Source organism: Salvelinus alpinus, chromosome 3, assembly GCF_045679555.1.
Source record: "Salvelinus alpinus chromosome 3, SLU_Salpinus.1, whole genome shotgun sequence".
NCBI classification, from domain to species: Eukaryota; Metazoa; Chordata; class Actinopteri; order Salmoniformes; family Salmonidae; genus Salvelinus; species Salvelinus alpinus.
In genome coordinates this window covers 100,845,205-100,865,766 of record NC_092088.1, presented here as the reverse complement: position 1 = coordinate 100,865,766, position 20,562 = coordinate 100,845,205, and the positions used below count along the sequence as shown (strand labels likewise).

The 20,562-nt window shown below is 44.9% G+C and overlaps 1 protein-coding gene across 1 annotated transcript in view; it reads left to right on the top strand.

The window, feature by feature from the left end:
- The window catches only part of dock1 (dedicator of cytokinesis 1), an 800,130-nt gene that overhangs the window by 698,725 nt on the left and 80,843 nt on the right, over nt 1-20,562 (top strand). The window lies entirely within an intron of this gene.

Sequence of the window (20,562 nt, the reverse complement as noted above, 5' to 3'; positions counted from 1 at the left end):
AGCAGTAGGATAGGGGAGGACACTGGTACAGAACACTGTAGCAGTAGGACAGACCAAGAGGACACTGGTATAGAACATTTTAGCAGTAGGATAGAGGAGGACACTGGTACAGAACACTGTAGCAGTAGGACAGATCCAGAAGACACTGGTACAGAACACTGTAGCAGTAGGATAGAGGAGGACACTGGTACATAACACTGTAGCAGTAGGACAGACCAAGAGGACACTGGTATAGAACATTTTAGCAGTAGGATAGAGGAGGACACTGGTAAAGAACATTGTTGCAGTAGGATAGAGGAGGACACTGGTACAGAACACTGTAGCAGTAGGACAGACCAAGAGGACACTGGTACAGAACATTGTAGCAGTAGGATAGAGGAGGACACTGGTACAGAACATTGTAGCAGTAGGATAGAGGAGGACACTGGTACAGAACACTGTAGCAGTAGGATAAAGGAGGACACTGGTACAGAACACTGTAGCAGTAGGATAGAGGAGGACACTGGTACAGAACACTGTAGCAGTAGGATAGAGGAGGACACTGGTACAGAACACTGTAGCAGTAGGATAGAGGAGGACACTGGTACAGAACACTGTAGCAGTAGGATAGAGGAGGACACTGGTACAGAACATTGTAGCAGTAGAATAGAGGAGGACACTGGTACAGAACATTGTAGCAATAGGATAGAGGAGGACACTGGTACAGAACATTGTAGCAGTAGGATAGACCCAGAGGACACTGGTACAGAACATTGTAGCAGTAGGACAGACCCAGAGGACACTGGTACAGAACATTGTAGCAGTAGGATAGAGGAGGACACTGTAGTCCAGAACACTGTAGCAGTAGGATAGGGGAGGACACTGGTACATAACACTGTAGCAGTAGGATATGGGAGGACACTGTAGTCCAGAACACTGTAGCAGTAGGATAGAGGAGGACACTGGTACAGAACACTGTAGCAGTAGGATAGAGGAGGACACTGGTACATAACACTGTAGCAGTAGGATAGGGGAGGACACTGGTACATAACACTGTAGCAGTAGGATAGGGGAGGACACTGGTACATAACACTGTAGCAGTAGGATAGGGGATGACACTGGTACAGAACACTGTAGCAGTAGGACAGACCAAGAGGACACTGGTATAGAACATTTTAGCAGTAGGATAGAGGAGGACACTGGTACAGAACACTGTAGCAGTAGGACAGATCCAGAAGACACTGGTACAGAACACTGTAGCAGTAGGATAGAGGAGGACACTGGTACATAACACTGTAGCAGTAGGACAGACCAAGAGGACACTGGTATAGAACATTTTAGCAGTAGGATAGAGGAGGACACTGGTAAAGAACATTGTTGCAGTAGGATAGAGGAGGACGCTGGTACAGAACACTGTAGCAGTAGGACAGACCAAGAGGACACTGGTACAGAACATTGTAGCAGTAGGATAGAGGAGGACACTGGTACAGAACATTGTAGCAGTAGGATAGAGGAGGACACTGGTACAGAACACTGTAGCAGTAGGATAAAGGAGGACACTGGTACAGAACACTGTAGCAGTAGGACAGACCCAGAAGACACTGGTACAGAACATTGTAGCAGTAGGATAGAGGAGGACACTGGTACAGAACACTGTAGCAGTAGGACAGACCAAGAGGACACTGGTACAGAACATTGTAGCAGTAGGATAGAGGAGGACACTGGTACAGAACATTGTAGCAGTAGGATAGAGGAGGACACTGGTACAGAACACTGTAGCAGTAGGATAGAGGAGGACACTGGTACAGAACACTGTAGCAGTAGGACAGACCCAGAGGACACTGGTACAGAACACTGTAGCAGTAGGATAGAGGAGGACACTGGTACAGAACACTGTAGAAGTAGGATAGAGGAGGACACTGGTACAGAACACTGTAGCAGTAGGATAGAGGAGGACACTGGTACAGAACACTGTAGAAGTAGGATAGAGGAGGACACTGGTACAGAACACTGTAGCAGTAGGATAGAGGAGGACACTGGTACAGAACACTGTAGCAGTAGGACAGACCCAGAAGACACTGGTACAGAACACTGTAGCAGTAGGACAGACCCAGAAGAGACTGGTACAGAACACTGTAGCAGTAGGACAGACCCAGAAGAGACTGGTACAGAACACTGTAGCAGTAGGACAGACCCAGAAGACACTGGTACAGAACATTGTAGCAGTAGGACAGACCCAGAAGAGACTGGTACAGAACACTGTAGCAGTAGGACAGACCCAGAGGACACTGGTACAGGACACTGTAGCAGTAGGACAGAACCAGAGGACACTGGTACAGAACACTGTAGCAGTAGGACAGACCCAGAAGAGAGCACTGGGACTGGAAGGTGAACACATCTAAATGGAAATGTGTTGGTAGATCAAACAGAGGTTGACCTTCATGTGTTTCCCTCTGTTATTAAGTCACTCTGCCAGCTCCCTCTCCCTGCATCACAGTGTATACAGCTGGAGTCACAGCACTGTGCACCTGGACACACACACACACACACAGACACAGACACACACACACACACACACACAGAGACACACACACACACAGAGACACACACACACACACACACACACACACACACACACACACACACACACACACACACACACACACACACACAGACACGCAGGCAGGCAGGCAGGCAGGCAGGCAGACAGGCAGACAGGCAGGCAGGCAGGCAGGCAGACAGACAGGCAGCACCATCATTTGAGTCTTGGCACAGAGAGAGTTTGTTCTGCTGAGAGCTGTGATCAAACATATAGTGCTGAGTAGGCCTCAGCTAACAGCAGGCTATCCACCTAACTGCTCCAACCAGCCAGCCAGCCAGCCAGCCAGCCAGCCAGCCAGCCAGCCAGCCAGCCAGCCAGCCAACCAGCCAGCCAGCCAGCCAGCCAGCCAGCCAACCAGCCAGCCAGCCAGCCAGCCAACCAGCCAGCCAGCCAGCCAGCCAACCAGCCAGCCAGCCAGCCAACCAGCCAGCCAGCCAGCCAACCAGCCAGCCAGCCAGCCAGCCAGCCAACCAGCCAGCCAGCCAGCCAGCCAGCCAGCCAGCCAACCAACCAGCCAGCCAACCAGCCAGCCAGCCAGCCAACCAGCCAGCCAGCCAGCCTCACTCAGCTGTGTAAACACAGCCCCGATATGTCAGAATACACTGTCCTGCTCCAACACCAACCCTGTGTTAAATTAAACCTGACTATTTATTGACTGAAGAACTTAATTGTTTTTCCATAGTGGCTGAAATGTACCTTTTGGTAAATGTGGCCATGCGGTTAGTTGACCTTGTCACACAGGACACGGGTCTGTCTGAATGTTGGCTTTGTGGTGTATTGGTCTGTATTGACCCCTATATAACTCATGAGTCTGTCTGAATGTTGACCTGGTGGTGTATTGTTCTATATTGACCCCTATATAACTCATGGGTCTGTCTGAATGTTGACCTTGTGGTGTATTGGTCTATATTGACCCCTATATAACTCATGGGTCTGTCTGAATGTTGGCCTTGTGGTGTATTGGTCTATATTGACCCCTATATAACTCATGGGTCTGTCTGAATGTTGGCCTTGTGGTGTATTGGTCTATATTGACCCCTATATAACTCATGGGTCTGTCTGAATGTTGGCCTTGTGGTGTATTGGTCTATATTGACCCCTATATAACTCATGGGTCTGTCTGAATGTTGGCCTTGTGGTGTATTGGTCTATATTGACCCCTATATAACTCATGGGTCTGTCTGAATGTTGGCCTTGTGGTGTATTGGTCTATATTGACCCCTATATAACTCATGGGTCTGTCTGAATGTTGACCTGGTGGTGTATTGGTCTATATTGACCCCTATATAACTCATGAGTCTGTCTGAATGTTGGCCTTGTGGTGTATTGGTCTATATTGACCCCTATATAACTCATGGGTCTGTCTGAATGTTGGCCTGGTGGTGTATTGGTCTATATTGACCCCTATATAACTCATGGATCTGTCTGAATGTTGACCTTGTGGTGTATTGGTCTATATTGACCCCTATATAACTCATGAGTCTGTCTGAATGTTGGCCTTGTGGTGTATTGGTCTATATTGACCCCTATATAACTCATGGGTCTGTCTGAATGTTGACCTTGTGGTGTATTGGTCTATATTGACCCCTATATAACTCATGGGTCTGTCTGAATGTTGACCTGGTGGTGTATTGGTCTGTATTGACCCCTATATAACTCATGAGTCTGTCTGAATGTTGACCTGGTGGTGTATTGTTCTATATTGACCCCTATATAACTCATGGGTCTGTCTGAATGTTGACCTTGTGGTGTATTGGTCTATATTGACCCCTATATAACTCATGGGTCTGTCTGAATGTTGACCTTGTGGTGTATTGGTCTATATTGACCCCTATATAACTCATGGGTCTGTCTGAATGTTGGCCTTGTGGTGTATTGGTCTATATTGACCCCTATATAACTCATGGGTCTGTCTGAATGTTGGCCTTGTGGTGTATTGGTCTATATTGACCCCTATATAACTCATGGGTCTGTCTGAATGTTGGCCTTGTGGTGTATTGGTCTATATTGACCCCTATATAACTCATGGGTCTGTCTGAATGTTGGCCTTGTGGTGTATTGGTCTATATTGACCCCTATATAACTCATGGGTCTGTCTGAATGTTGACCTGGTGGTGTATTGGTCTATATTGACCCCTATATAACTCATGGGTCTGTCTGAATGTTGGCCTTGTGGTGTATTGGTCTATATTGACCCCTATATAACTCATGGGTCTGTCTGAATGTTGGCCTTGTGGTGTATTGGTCTATATTGACCCCTATATAACTCATGGGTCTGTCTGAATGTTGACCTTGTGGTGTATTGGTCTATATTGACCCCTATATAACTCATGGGTCTGTCTGAATGTTGACCTTGTGGTGTATTGGTCTATATTGACCCCTATATAACTCATGGGTCTGTCTGAATGTTGACCTTGTGGTGTATTGGTCTATATTGACCCCTATATAACTCATGGGTCTGTCTGAATGTTGACCTTGTGGTGTATTGGTCTATATTGACCCCTATATAACTCATGGGTCTGTCTGAATGTTGGCCTTGTGGTGTATTGGTCTATATTGACCCCTATATAACTCATGGGTCTGTCTGAATGTTGGCCTTGTGGTGTATTGGTCTATATTGACCCCTATATAACTCATGGGTCTGTCTGAATGTTGACCTTGTGGTGTATTGGTCTATATTGACCCCTATATAACTCATGGGTCTGTCTGAATGTTGACCTGGTGGTGTATTGGTCTATATTGACCCCTATATAACTCATGAGTCTGTCTGAATGTTGACCTTGTGGTGTATTGGTCTATATTGACCCCTATATAACTCATGGGTCTGTCTGAATGTTGGCCTTGTGGTGTATTGGTCTATATTGACCCCTATATAACTCATGGGTCTGTCTGAATGTTGACCTTGTGGTGTATTGGTCTATATTGACCCCTATATAACTCATGGGTCTGTCTGAATGTTGACCTTGTGGTGTATTGGTCTATATTGACCCCTATATAACTCATGGATCTGTCTGAATGTTGGCCTTGTGGTGTATTGGTCTATATTGACCCCTATATAACTCATGGGTCTGTCTGAATGTTGGCCTTGTGGTGTATTGGTCTATATTGACCCCTATATAACTCATGGGTCTGTCTGAATGTTGGCCTTGTGGTGTATTGGTCTATATTGACCCCTATATAACTCATGGGTCTGTCTGAATGTTGACCTTGTGGTGTATTGGTCTATATTGACCCCTATATAACTCATGGGTCTGTCTGAATGTTGACCTTGTGGTGTATTGGTCTATATTGACCCCTATATAACTCATGGGTCTGTCTGAATGTTGACCTTGTGGTGTATTGGTCTATATTGACCCCTATATAACTCATGGGTCTGTCTGAATGTTGACCTTGTGGTGTATTGGTCTATATTGACCCCTATATAACTCATGGGTCTGTCTGAATGTTGACCTTGTGGTGTATTGGTCTATATTGACCCCTATATAACTCATGGGTCTGTCTGAATGTTGGCCTTGTGGTGTATTGGTCTATATTGACCCCTATATAACTCATGGGTCTGTCTGAATGTTGGCCTTGTGGTGTATTGGTCTATATTGACCCCTATATAACTCATGGGTCTGTCTGAATGTTGACCTTGTGGTGTATTGGTCTATATTGACCCCTATATAACTCATGGGTCTGTCTGAATGTTGGCCTTGTGGTGTATTGGTCTATATTGACCCCTATATAACTCATGGGTCTGTCTGAATGTTGACCTGGTGGTGTATTGGTCTATATTGACCCCTATATAACTCATGGGTCTGTCTGAATGTTGACCTTGTGGTGTATTGGTCTATATTGACCCCTATATAACTCATGAGTCTGTCTGAATGTTGACCTTGTGGTGTATTGGTCTATATTGACCCCTATATAACTCATGGATCTGTCTGAATGTTGACCTTGTGGTGTATTGGTCTATATTGACCCATATATAACTCATGAGTCTGTCTGAATGTTGGCCTTGTGGTGTATTGGTCTATATTGACCCCTATATAACTCATGGGTCTGTCTGAATGTTGACCTTGTGGTGTATTGGTCTATATTGACCCCTATATAACTCATGGGTCTGTCTGAATGTTGACCTGGTGGTGTATTGGTCTGTATTGACCCCTATATAACTCATGAGTCTGTCTGAATGTTGACCTGGTGGTGTATTGTTCTATATTGACCCCTATATAACTCATGGGTCTGTCTGAATGTTGACCTTGTGGTGTATTGGTCTATATTGACCCCTATATAACTCATGGGTCTGTCTGAATGTTGACCTTGTGGTGTATTGGTCTATATTGACCCCTATATAACTCATGGGTCTGTCTGAATGTTGGCCTTGTGGTGTATTGGTCTATATTGACCCCTATATAACTCATGGGTCTGTCTGAATGTTGGCCTTGTGGTGTATTGGTCTATATTGACCCCTATATAACTCATGGGTCTGTCTGAATGTTGGCCTTGTGGTGTATTGGTCTATATTGACCCCTATATAACTCATGGGTCTGTCTGAATGTTGGCCTTGTGGTGTATTGGTCTATATTGACCCCTATATAACTCATGGGTCTGTCTGAATGTTGACCTGGTGGTGTATTGGTCTATATTGACCCCTATATAACTCATGGGTCTGTCTGAATGTTGACCTTGTGGTGTATTGGTCTATATTGACCCCTATATAACTCATGGGTCTGTCTGAATGTTGGCCTTGTGGTGTATTGGTCTATATTGACCCCTATATAACTCATGGGTCTGTCTGAATGTTGGCCTTGTGGTGTATTGGTCTATATTGACCCCTATATAACTCATGGGTCTGTCTGAATGTTGACCTTGTGGTGTATTGGTCTATATTGACCCCTATATAACTCATGGGTCTGTCTGAATGTTGACCTTGTGGTGTATTGGTCTATATTGACCCCTATATAACTCATGGGTCTGTCTGAATGTTGACCTTGTGGTGTATTGGTCTATATTGACCCCTATATAACTCATGGGTCTGTCTGAATGTTGACCTTGTGGTGTATTGGTCTATATTGACCCCTATATAACTCATGGGTCTGTCTGAATGTTGACCTGGTGGTGTATTGGTCTATATTGACCCCTATATAACTCATGAGTCTGTCTGAATGTTGACCTTGTGGTGTATTGGTCTATATTGACCCCTATATAACTCATGGGTCTGTCTGAATGTTGGCCTTGTGGTGTATTGGTCTATATTGACCCCTATATAACTCATGGGTCTGTCTGAATGTTGACCTTGTGGTGTATTGGTCTATATTGACCCCTATATAACTCATGGGTCTGTCTGAATGTTGACCTTGTGGTGTATTGGTCTATATTGACCCCTATATAACTCATGGATCTGTCTGAATGTTGGCCTTGTGGTGTATTGGTCTATATTGACCCCTATATAACTCATGGGTCTGTCTGAATGTTGGCCTTGTGGTGTATTGGTCTATATTGACCCCTATATAACTCATGGGTCTGTCTGAATGTTGACCTTGTGGTGTATTGGTCTATATTGACCCCTATATAACTCATGGGTCTGTCTGAATGTTGACCTTGTGGTGTATTGGTCTATATTGACCCCTATATAACTCATGGGTCTGTCTGAATGTTGACCTTGTGGTGTATTGGTCTATATTGACCCCTATATAACTCATGGGTCTGTCTGAATGTTGACCTTGTGTTGTATTGGTCTATATTGACCCCTATATAACTCATGGGTCTGTCTGAATGTTGGCCTTGTGGTGTATTGGTCTATATTGACCCCTATATAACTCATGGGTCTGTCTGAATGTTGGCCTTGTGGTGTATTGGTCTATATTGACCCCTATATAACTCATGGGTCTGTCTGAATGTTGACCTTGTGGTGTATTGGTCTATATTGACCCCTATATAACTCATGGGTCTGTCTGAATGTTGACCTGGTGGTGTATTGGTCTATATTGACCCCTATATAACTCATGAGTCTGTCTGAATGTTGACCTTGTGGTGTATTGGTCTATATTGACCCCTATATAACTCATGGGTCTGTCTGAATGTTGGCCTTGTGGTGTATTGGTCTATATTGACCCCTATATAACTCATGGGTCTGTCTGAATGTTGACCTTGTGGTGTATTGGTCTATATTGACCCCTATATAACTCATGGGTCTGTCTGAATGTTGACCTTGTGGTGTATTGGTCTATATTGACCCCTATATAACTCATGGATCTGTCTGAATGTTGGCCTTGTGGTGTATTGGTCTATATTGACCCCTATATAACTCATGGGTCTGTCTGAATGTTGGCCTTGTGGTGTATTGGTCTATATTGACCCCTATATAACTCATGGGTCTGTCTGAATGTTGGCCTTGTGGTGTATTGGTCTATATTGACCCCTATATAACTCATGGGTCTGTCTGAATGTTGACCTTGTGGTGTATTGGTCTATATTGACCCCTATATAACTCATGGGTCTGTCTGAATGTTGACCTTGTGGTGTATTGGTCTATATTGACCCCTATATAACTCATGGGTCTGTCTGAATGTTGACCTTGTGGTGTATTGGTCTATATTGACCCCTATATAACTCATGGGTCTGTCTGAATGTTGACCTTGTGGTGTATTGGTCTATATTGACCCCTATATAACTCATGGGTCTGTCTGAATGTTGACCTTGTGGTGTATTGGTCTATATTGACCCCTATATAACTCATGGGTCTGTCTGAATGTTGGCCTTGTGGTGTATTGGTCTATATTGACCCCTATATAACTCATGGGTCTGTCTGAATGTTGGCCTTGTGGTGTATTGGTCTATATTGACCCCTATATAACTCATGGGTCTGTCTGAATGTTGACCTTGTGGTGTATTGGTCTATATTGACCCCTATATAACTCATGGGTCTGTCTGAATGTTGGCCTTGTGGTGTATTGGTCTATATTGACCCCTATATAACTCATGGGTCTGTCTGAATGTTGACCTGGTGGTGTATTGGTCTATATTGACCCCTATATAACTCATGGGTCTGTCTGAATGTTGACCTTGTGGTGTATTGGTCTATATTGACCCCTATATAACTCATGAGTCTGTCTGAATGTTGACCTTGTGGTGTATTGGTCTATATTGACCCCTATATAACTCATGGATCTGTCTGAATGTTGACCTTGTGGTGTATTGGTCTATATTGACCCATATATAACTCATGAGTCTGTCTGAATGTTGGCCTTGTGGTGTATTGGTCTATATTGACCCCTATATAACTCATGGGTCTGTCTGAATGTTGACCTTGTGGTGTATTGGTCTATATTGACCCCTATATAACTCATGGGTCTGTCTGAATGTTGACCTGGTGGTGTATTGGTCTGTATTGACCCCTATATAACTCATGAGTCTGTCTGAATGTTGACCTGGTGGTGTATTGTTCTATATTGACCCCTATATAACTCATGGGTCTGTCTGAATGTTGACCTTGTGGTGTATTGGTCTATATTGACCCCTATATAACTCATGGGTCTGTCTGAATGTTGACCTTGTGGTGTATTGGTCTATATTGACCCCTATATAACTCATGGGTCTGTCTGAATGTTGGCCTTGTGGTGTATTGGTCTATATTGACCCCTATATAACTCATGGGTCTGTCTGAATGTTGGCCTTGTGGTGTATTGGTCTATATTGACCCCTATATAACTCATGGGTCTGTCTGAATGTTGGCCTTGTGGTGTATTGGTCTATATTGACCCCTATATAACTCATGGGTCTGTCTGAATGTTGGCCTTGTGGTGTATTGGTCTATATTGACCCCTATATAACTCATGGGTCTGTCTGAATGTTGACCTGGTGGTGTATTGGTCTATATTGACCCCTATATAACTCATGGGTCTGTCTGAATGTTGACCTTGTGGTGTATTGGTCTATATTGACCCCTATATAACTCATGGGTCTGTCTGAATGTTGGCCTTGTGGTGTATTGGTCTATATTGACCCCTATATAACTCATGGGTCTGTCTGAATGTTGGCCTTGTGGTGTATTGGTCTATATTGACCCCTATATAACTCATGGGTCTGTCTGAATGTTGACCTTGTGGTGTATTGGTCTATATTGACCCCTATATAACTCATGGGTCTGTCTGAATGTTGACCTTGTGGTGTATTGGTCTATATTGACCCCTATATAACTCATGGGTCTGTCTGAATGTTGACCTTGTGGTGTATTGGTCTATATTGACCCCTATATAACTCATGGGTCTGTCTGAATGTTGACCTTGTGGTGTATTGGTCTATATTGACCCCTATATAACTCATGGGTCTGTCTGAATGTTGACCTGGTGGTGTATTGGTCTATATTGACCCCTATATAACTCATGAGTCTGTCTGAATGTTGACCTTGTGGTGTATTGGTCTATATTGACCCCTATATAACTCATGGGTCTGTCTGAATGTTGGCCTTGTGGTGTATTGGTCTATATTGACCCCTATATAACTCATGGGTCTGTCTGAATGTTGACCTTGTGGTGTATTGGTCTATATTGACCCCTATATAACTCATGGGTCTGTCTGAATGTTGACCTTGTGGTGTATTGGTCTATATTGACCCCTATATAACTCATGGATCTGTCTGAATGTTGGCCTTGTGGTGTATTGGTCTATATTGACCCCTATATAACTCATGGGTCTGTCTGAATGTTGGCCTTGTGGTGTATTGGTCTATATTGACCCCTATATAACTCATGGGTCTGTCTGAATGTTGGCCTTGTGGTGTATTGGTCTATATTGACCCCTATATAACTCATGGGTCTGTCTGAATGTTGACCTTGTGGTGTATTGGTCTATATTGACCCCTATATAACTCATGGGTCTGTCTGAATGTTGACCTTGTGGTGTATTGGTCTATATTGACCCCTATATAACTCATGGGTCTGTCTGAATGTTGACCTTGTGGTGTATTGGTCTATATTGACCCCTATATAACTCATGGGTCTGTCTGAATGTTGACCTTGTGGTGTATTGGTCTATATTGACCCCTATATAACTCATGGGTCTGTCTGAATGTTGGCCTTGTGGTGTATTGGTCTATATTGACCCCTATATAACTCATGGGTCTGTCTGAATGTTGACCTGGTGGTGTATTGGTCTATATTGACCCCTATATAACTCATGGGTCTGTCTGAATGTTGACCTTGTGGTGTATTGGTCTATATTGACCCCTATATAACTCATGAGTCTGTCTGAATGTTGACCTTGTGGTGTATTGGTCTATATTGACCCCTATATAACTCATGGGTCTGTCTGAATGTTGGCCTTGTGGTGTATTGGTCTATATTGACCCCTATATAACTCATGGGTCTGTCTGAATGTTGACCTTGTGGTGTATTGGTCTATATTGACCCCTATATAACTCATGGGTCTGTCTGAATGTTGACCTGGTGGTGTATTGGTCTATATTGACCCCTATATAACTCATGAGTCTGTCTGAATGTTGACCTTGTGGTGTATTGGTCTATATTGACCCCTATATAACTCATGGGTCTGTCTGAATGTTGGCCTTGTGGTGTATTGGTCTATATTGACCCCTATATAACTCATGGGTCTGTCTGAATGTTGGCCTTGTGGTGTATTGGTCTATATTGACCCCTATATAACTCATGGGTCTGTCTGAATGTTGACCTTGTGGTGTATTGGTCTATATTGACCCCTATATAACTCATGGGTCTGTCTGAATGTTGACCTGGTGGTGTATTGGTCTATATTGACCCCTATATAACTCATGAGTCTGTCTGAATGTTGACCTTGTGGTGTATTGGTCTATATTGACCCCTATATAACTCATGAGTCTGTCTGAATGTTGACCTTGTGGTGTATTGGTCTATATTGACCCCTATATAACTCATGGGTCTGTCTGAATGTTGGCCTTGTGGTGTATTGGTCTATATTGACCCCTATATAACTCATGGGTCTGTCTGAATGTTGACCTTGTGGTGTATTGGTCTATATTGACCCCTATATAACTCATGAGTCTGTCTGAATGTTGACCTTGTGGTGTATTGGTCTATATTGACCCCTATATAACTCATGGGTCTGTCTGAATGTTGGCCTTGTGGTGTATTGGTCTATATTGACCCCTATATAACTCATGGGTCTGTCTGAATGTTGGCCTTGTGGTGTATTGGTCTATATTGACCCCTATATAACTCATGGATCTGTCTGAATGTTGACCCTGTGGTGTATTGGTCTATATTGACCCCTATATAACTCATGGATCTGTCTGAATGTTGACCTTGTGGTGTATTGGTCTATATTGACCCCTATATAACTCATGGGTCTGTCTGAATGTTGACCTTGTGGTGTATTGGTCTATATTGACCCCTATATAACTCATGGGTCTGTCTGAATGTTGACCTTGTGGTGTATTGGTCTATATTGACCCCTATATAACTCATGGGTCTGTCTGAATGTTGACCTGGTGGTGTATTGGTCTATATTGACCCCTATATAACTCATGAGTCTGTCTGAATGTTGACCTTGTGGTGTATTGGTCTATATTGACCCCTATATAACTCATGGGTCTGTCTGAATGTTGGCCTTGTGGTGTATTGGTCTATATTGACCCCTATATAACTCATGGGTCTGTCTGAATGTTGACCTTGTGGTGTATTGGTCTATATTGACCCCTATATAACTCATGGGTCTGTCTGAATGTTGACCTTGTGGTGTATTGGTCTATATTGACCCCTATATAACTCATGGATCTGTCTGAATGTTGGCCTTGTGGTGTATTGGTCTATATTGACCCCTATATAACTCATGGGTCTGTCTGAATGTTGGCCTTGTGGTGTATTGGTCTATATTGACCCCTATATAACTCATGGGTCTGTCTGAATGTTGGCCTTGTGGTGTATTGGTCTATATTGACCCCTATATAACTCATGGGTCTGTCTGAATGTTGACCTTGTGGTGTATTGGTCTATATTGACCCCTATATAACTCATGGGTCTGTCTGAATGTTGACCTTGTGGTGTATTGGTCTATATTGACCCCTATATAACTCATGGGTCTGTCTGAATGTTGACCTTGTGGTGTATTGGTCTATATTGACCCCTATATAACTCATGGGTCTGTCTGAATGTTGACCTTGTGGTGTATTGGTCTATATTGACCCCTATATAACTCATGGGTCTGTCTGAATGTTGGCCTTGTGGTGTATTGGTCTATATTGACCCCTATATAACTCATGGGTCTGTCTGAATGTTGACCTGGTGGTGTATTGGTCTATATTGACCCCTATATAACTCATGGGTCTGTCTGAATGTTGACCTTGTGGTGTATTGGTCTATATTGACCCCTATATAACTCATGAGTCTGTCTGAATGTTGACCTTGTGGTGTATTGGTCTATATTGACCCCTATATAACTCATGGGTCTGTCTGAATGTTGGCCTTGTGGTGTATTGGTCTATATTGACCCCTATATAACTCATGGGTCTGTCTGAATGTTGACCTTGTGGTGTATTGGTCTATATTGACCCCTATATAACTCATGGGTCTGTCTGAATGTTGACCTGGTGGTGTATTGGTCTATATTGACCCCTATATAACTCATGAGTCTGTCTGAATGTTGACCTTGTGGTGTATTGGTCTATATTGACCCCTATATAACTCATGGGTCTGTCTGAATGTTGGCCTTGTGGTGTATTGGTCTATATTGACCCCTATATAACTCATGGGTCTGTCTGAATGTTGGCCTTGTGGTGTATTGGTCTATATTGACCCCTATATAACTCATGGGTCTGTCTGAATGTTGACCTTGTGGTGTATTGGTCTATATTGACCCCTATATAACTCATGGGTCTGTCTGAATGTTGACCTGGTGGTGTATTGGTCTATATTGACCCCTATATAACTCATGAGTCTGTCTGAATGTTGACCTTGTGGTGTATTGGTCTATATTGACCCCTATATAACTCATGAGTCTGTCTGAATGTTGACCTTGTGGTGTATTGGTCTATATTGACCCCTATATAACTCATGGGTCTGTCTGAATGTTGGCCTTGTGGTGTATTGGTCTATATTGACCCCTATATAACTCATGGGTCTGTCTGAATGTTGACCTTGTGGTGTATTGGTCTATATTGACCCCTATATAACTCATGAGTCTGTCTGAATGTTGACCTTGTGGTGTATTGGTCTATATTGACCCCTATATAACTCATGGGTCTGTCTGAATGTTGGCCTTGTGGTGTATTGGTCTATATTGACCCCTATATAACTCATGGGTCTGTCTGAATGTTGGCCTTGTGGTGTATTGGTCTATATTGACCCCTATATAACTCATGGATCTGTCTGAATGTTGACCCTGTGGTGTATTGGTCTATATTGACCCCTATATAACTCATGGGTCTGTCTGAATGTTGGCCTTGTGGTGTATTGGTCTATATTGACCCCTATATAACTCATGGGTCTGTCTGAATGTTGGCCTTGTGGTGTATTGGTCTATATTGACCCCTATATAACTCATGGGTCTGTCTGAATGTTGGCCTTGTGGTGTATTGGTCTATATTGACCCCTATATAACTCATGGGTCTGTCTGAATGTTGGCCTTGTGGTGTATTGGTCTATATTGACCCCTATATAACTCATGGGTCTGTCTGAATGTTGGCCTTGTGGTGTATTGGTCTATATTGACCCCTATATAACTCATGGGTCTGTCTGAATGTTGGCCTTGTGGTGTATTGGTCTATATTGACCCCTATATAACTAATGGGTCTGTCTGAATGTTGGCCTTGTGGTGTATTGGTCTATATTGACCCCTATATAACTCATGGGTCTGTCTGAATGTTGACCTTGTGGTGTATTGGTCTATATTGACCCCTATATAACTCATGGGTCTGTCTGAATGTTGACCTGGTGGTGTATTGGTCTATATTGACCCCTATATAACTCATGAGTCTGTCTGAATGTTGGCCTTGTGGTGTATTGGTCTATATTGACCCCTATATAACTCATGAGTCTGTCTGAATGTTGACCTTGTGGTGTATTGGTCTATATTGACCCCTATATAACTCATGGGTCTGTCTGAATGTTGGCCTTGTGGTGTATTGGTCTATATTGACCCCTATATAACTCATGGGTCTGTCTGAATGTTGACCTTGTGGTGTATTGGTCTATATTGACCCCTATATAACTCATGGATCTGTCTGAATGTTGGCTTTGATTTGAATATGGAGCTGTGACAGGAGATGAATTAGTGGGAGTCAGGGGCTGAGCAGACCTAATTATCTCTCTCTGTCTCTCTCTGTCTCTCTCTCTCTGTGTCTCTGTCTCTCTCTCTCGCTCTGTCTCTCTGTCTCTCTCTCTCTCTGTGTCTGTCTCTCTCTCTCTGTGTCTCTGTCTCTCTGTCTCTCACCTCTCTCGCTCTGTCTCTCGCCTCTCTCTCTCTGTCTCTCTCTCTGTGTGTCTCTCTCTCTCTCACTCACTCACTCACTCACTCACTCACTCACTCACTCACTCACTCACTCACTCACTCACTCACTCACTCTCTCTCTCTTTCTCTCTCGCCATCTCTCTCTTTCTCTCTCCTCTGTTTACTCTCTCTCTCTCTCTCTCTCTCTACCCCTCACTGGCTCTCCCCTCCTCTATTCCCTCTCTCCCTCTCTCTATTCTCTCTCTCTCTCTCTGTCTCTCTCCTCTCTCTCTCTCGCTCTCTCTCTCTCCTCTATTCCCTCTCTCCTTCTCTCTATTCTCTCTCTGAGAGATTAGTGGTGCATAGTACCATAGTTAAGCTTCTCTTCCCTGTCATCATCACAGTCCAAACTGTCACTAACTACAGAGGCTAATATCAGAGCTCAGCTTGTCCAGGCCAGTGGATAATACATTTTAAATGACTTCATTGAGATGTCAGTGATCCTCTAAACCTGCTGAATTCATCTGTTTATTAGATCTATGAGTCTGTATCCTAAATGGATTTCCTGTAGAGTGCACTACTACCCTATAGGCCCTGGTCTAAAGTAGTGCACTACTACCCTATAGACCCTGGTCTAAAGTAGTGCACTACTACCCTATAGACCATGGTCTAAAGTAGTGCCCTACTACCCTATAGACCCTGGTCTAAAGTAGTGCACTACTACCCTATAGACCCTGGTCTAAAGTAGTGCACTACTACCCTATAGACCCTGGTCTAAAGTAGTGCACTACTACCCTATAGACCCTGGTCTAAAGTAGTGCACTACTACCCTATAGACCCTGGTCTAAAGTAGTGCACTACTACCCTATAGGCCCTGGTCTAAAGTAGTGCACTACTACCCTATGGGCTCTGGTCTAAAGTAGTGCACTACTACCCTATAGACCCTGGTCTAAAGTAGTGCACTACTACCGTATAGAAAAGAAAAAAGAAACGTTGTGAATATGACTCTGTAATCAGTGAGAAATGTTGTGAATATGACTCTGTAATCAGTGAGAAACGTTGTGAATATGACTCTGTAATCAGTGAGATGTAAGTGAGTGTGGAGGATCAGATTTGGGTGTGACATGGTATGGTAGAACAGACAGAAATGCTGAACGTAGCCAAGCAGCCCTGGAGGTGTTTTACATTCAGCTTCTCTGTCCTTGTGGATACAAATGAGGAACGAACGACACACACACACACACACACCACACACCACACACCACACACAGACACAGACACAGACACAGACACAGACACAGACACACACACAGACACACACACACACACACACACACACACACACACACACACACACACACACACACACACACACACACACACACACACACACACACACACACACCACACCACACCACACCACACCACATACACACACACACACACACAGACACACAGACACACCACACCACACCACACACAGACACACACACACACCACACACACAGACACACACACACACACACACACCACACACACAGACACACACACACACCACACACACAGACACACACACACACACACACACACACACACACACACACACACACACACACACACACACACACACACACACACACACACCACACCACACAGACACACCACACCACACAGACACACCACACCACACCACATACCACACCACACCACACACAGACACACACACACCACACACACAGACACACACACACACCACACACACAGACACACACACACACACACACACACACACACACACACACACACACACACACACACACACACACACACACACACCACACGGTCTCTGCGCTCTGTTGCTGAACAGGGGGTTTGTTTCATCAGCATCACAAACGTTCTGAAACGGCCCCGCTGCTAGACATGTTCCTACATCTTCACACCCGGAGAAAAGGGCTGTCATTCTGAAACGGCCCCGCTGCTAGACATGTTCCTACATCTCCACACCCAGAGAAAAGGGCTGTCGTTCTGAAACGGCCCTGCTGCTAGACATGTTCCTACATCTCCACACCCAGAGAAAAGGGCTGTCATTCTGAAACGGCCCCGCTGCTAGACATGTTCCTACATCTTCACACCCAGAGAAAAGGGCTGTCATTCAGAAACGGTCCCGCTGCTAGACATGTTCCTACATCTCCACACCCAGAGGAAAGGGCTGTCATTCAGAAACGGTCCCGCTGCTAGACATGTTCCTACATCTCCACACCCAGAGAAAAGGGCTGTCATTCAGAAACGGCCCTGCTGCTAGACATGTTCCTACATCTTCACACCCAGAGAAAAGGGCTGTTGTTCTGAAACGGCTCTGGTTCATTTGATTTTCAGTTGACTAATAAAGTCTCAGACGACGTAATGAGACATGTGGTTTTCTAAGAACAGAGAAGGAAGCGTGTTCTATTTGTAAACCAGTAGTTACACAGTACTATTCAAACATAGTGGCTTGTTAGTCATGTGTGTTGGTCCAATCTCATCTCAGCCAGCTGGGCCCTCAGATAGACCCAGAACAGAACTGTGTGTTGGTCCAACCTCATCTCAGCCAGCTGGGCCCTCAGATAGACCCAGAACAGAACTGTGTGTTGGTCCAACCTCATCTCAGCCAGCTGGGCCCTCAGAGAGCCCCAGAACAGAACTGTGTGTTGGTCCAACCTCATCTCAGCCAGCTGGGCCCTCAGATAGACCCAGAACAGAACTGTGTGTTGGTCCAACCTCATCTCAGCCAGCTGGGCCCTCAGAGAGCCCCAGAACAGAACTGTGTGTTGGTCCAACCTCATCTCAGCCAGCTGGACCCTCAGAGAGCCCCAGAACAGAACTGTGTGTTGGTCCAACCTCATCTCAGCCAGCTGGGCCCTCAGATAGACCCAGAACAGAACTGTGTGTTGGTCCAACCTCATCTCAGCCAGCTGGGCCCTCAGAGAGCCCCAGAACAGAACTGTGTGTTGGTCCAACCTCATCTCAGCCAGCTGGGCCCTCAGAGAGCCCCAGAACAGAACTGTGTGTTGGTCCAACCTCATCTCAGCCAGCTGGGCCCTCAGATAGACCCAGAACAGAACTGTGTGTTGGTCCAACCTCATCTCAGCCAGCTGGGCCCTCAGAGAGCCCCAGAACAGAACTGTGTGTTGGTCCAACCTCATCTCAGCCAGCTGGGCCCTCAGATAGACCCAGAACAGAACTGTGTATTGGTCCAACCTCATCTCAGCCAGCTGGGCCCTCAGATAGACCCAGAACAGAACTGTGTGTTGGTCCAACCTCATCTCAGCCAGCTGGGCCCTCAGATAGACCCAGAACAGAACTGTGTGTTGGTCCAACCTCATCTCAGCCAGCTGGGCCCTCAGAGAGCCCCAGAACAGAACTGTGTGTTGGTCCAACCTCATCTCAGCCAGCTGGGACCTCAGAGAGACCCAGAACAGAACTCCCAGTCAGAGAAACCTTTAACCTGGGTAGGAGGGTTCAACCCTGCCAGTCCACTCATCTGTCCTGTCTGTCTGCCTGTCTGTCTGTCCTGTCTGTCTGTCTGTCTGTCCTCTCTGTCCTGTCTGTATGTCTGTCTGTCCTCTGTGTCTGTCCTGTCCGTCCGTCGTGTCTGTCTTGTCTGTCTGTCTGTCTGTCCTCTCTGTGTATGTCTGTCTGTCTGTCTGTCTGTCTGTCTGTCTGTCTGTCTGTCTGTCTGTCCTCTCTGTGTATGTATGTCTGTCTGTCTGTCTGTCCTCTCTGTGTCTGTCTGTATGTCTGTCTGTCTGTCTGTCTGTCCTCTCTGTGTATGTCTGTCTGTCTGTCTGTCCTCTCTGTGTCTGTCTGTCTGTCTGTCTGTCTGTCTGTCTGTCTGTCTGTCTGTCTGTCTGTCTGTCCTCTCTGTGTCTGTCTGTCTGTCTGCAGCTTCATTACATTCCCCATCTAAGAGCTCGTCCCTGCCTCTGGGAATTAAATGCTTCTGCGTATATATCTGTGTAATATGATTTGATGTAGTTGATTCCAGCTCTGGACATCCAGACAGACAGTCTAAGTGAGGGATGTTCATGCTACTGACTCACTGACCTGTTATTCACCTGAAACAGCAACATAATTAACCATTGAATCAACCTGCAGATGGGCCATAACACTTTTAATTTAATTCTCTACTCGTTTCTCCTTCTCTCTCTTACTCTCTCCCTCTCGTCTCCCTCTCCCTCTCGTCTCCCTCTCCTCTCTCTCTCCTCTCTCCTCTCTCTCCTCTCTCCTCTCTCCATCTCTCCTCTCTCCATCTCTCCTCTCTCCATATCTCTCATCTCTCCTCTCTCTCTCTCTCTCTCTCTCTCTCTCTCTCTCTCTCTCTCTCTCTCTCTCTCTCTCTCTCTCTCTCTCTCTCCCTCTCTCTCTCCCTCTCTACCTCTCTCCCTAACTCCCTCTGTCCCTCTGTCCCTCTGTCCCTCTGTCCCTCTGTCCCTCTCTCCCTCTCTCTCTCTCGCTCTCTCTCTCTCTCTCTCTCTCTCTCTCTCTCTCTCTCTCTCTCTCTCTCTCTCTCTCTCTCTCTCTCTCTCTCTCTCTCTCTC